The sequence below is a fragment of the Echinops telfairi genome, unplaced genomic scaffold (genome assembly GCF_000313985.2).
Source record: "Echinops telfairi isolate 266 unplaced genomic scaffold, ASM31398v2 ScPeMD7_2010;HRSCAF=2546, whole genome shotgun sequence".
Classification (NCBI taxonomy): domain Eukaryota; kingdom Metazoa; phylum Chordata; class Mammalia; order Afrosoricida; family Tenrecidae; genus Echinops; species Echinops telfairi.
The window spans coordinates 15,864,909-15,866,067 of record NW_022105908.1 but is presented as its reverse complement, the minus strand read 5'-3'; positions in this window follow the sequence as shown (position 1 = coordinate 15,866,067).

The window sequence follows — 1,159 nt, the reverse complement described above, 5'->3', positions numbered from 1 at the left end:
CCAGGCATGAAGGATTTGACAGTGACTGTGGAGAGACTATGGTGGGGACTGCATGAGAGGACTCAGGCATAAACGGGGATGGTGGTGACCACGTGGAGAGAACTGGGCATGAGGAACATGACAGTGACCTTGGGGGAGCCCCGGGTACAGGAGACATGAAGGTCAGTGACTGGTGGTTGGTGGGGGCTGGGGCACAGTCTGGGCATGTGGAATGAGGTGGCCTGTGAGGGACCCTCGATATGGAGGACGTGAAATGATTGTTGGGGGACTCGGGCATGGAGGATATGAGCATGATCGTGGGAGGGAGGGCCCAGGCCTGGAGGACATGACAGAGACCCTGGCAGAGGCTCTGGATGGGAAGATCGAACGGCGACTGGCAGGGGCAGGGAATCTGGGCAGGGAGGTTGTAGAGGTAACCATGTGGGAAAACCCAGGCACGGAGGCCGTGACAGGGAGTACATGGAGAGTCCCAGGCATGGAGGGCATGACAATGACCATGTGGGGAGGACCCAGGAGTAGAAAGCACGGAGGTGACTGTAGTAGTTACATAAGTTCGTGTCAACTTGATAAAGTGTAGGGGTGGAGTTTAGCCTGTCAATCAGGTCTCACCTTAATGACCTCATTGGGAGGCATGACCAAGATAAACAGCTCATTGGAGGCTGGCCCCTCTCCCTCTCTCCTTCACCTTCCTGTTGACAAGCCACTTTGAGACATGCTGATGGCAGCCAGAGCCCTGGAGAAGCTTCCACTGTCATTGGATCTACAAGACCTTGCACCCACCGGCCTGTGATCCTCCTGCATTCTGCATCATTGTGTGTGGCTGAGTGAGTCTGAAGAGGGATTTATGGACTAGTATCAGACTTATGGACTTGATCTGAACTGGGCTTGGATGTTTGCTTGATATATAATTCTTTTAAAAAAATCATTTTGTTGGGGGCTCGTACAACTCTGATCACAATCCATACATCCATCTATTGTATCAAGCACATTTGTACATTTGTTGCCATCATCATTTTCAAAACATTTTCTTTCTACTTGAGCCCTTGGTATCAGCTTCTCATTTCCCCCCTCACTCCCTCATGAACCCTTGAAAATTTATAAATTATTGTTTTTTCATGTCTTACACTGACTGATGTCTTTCTCCCACTTTTCTGTGGGC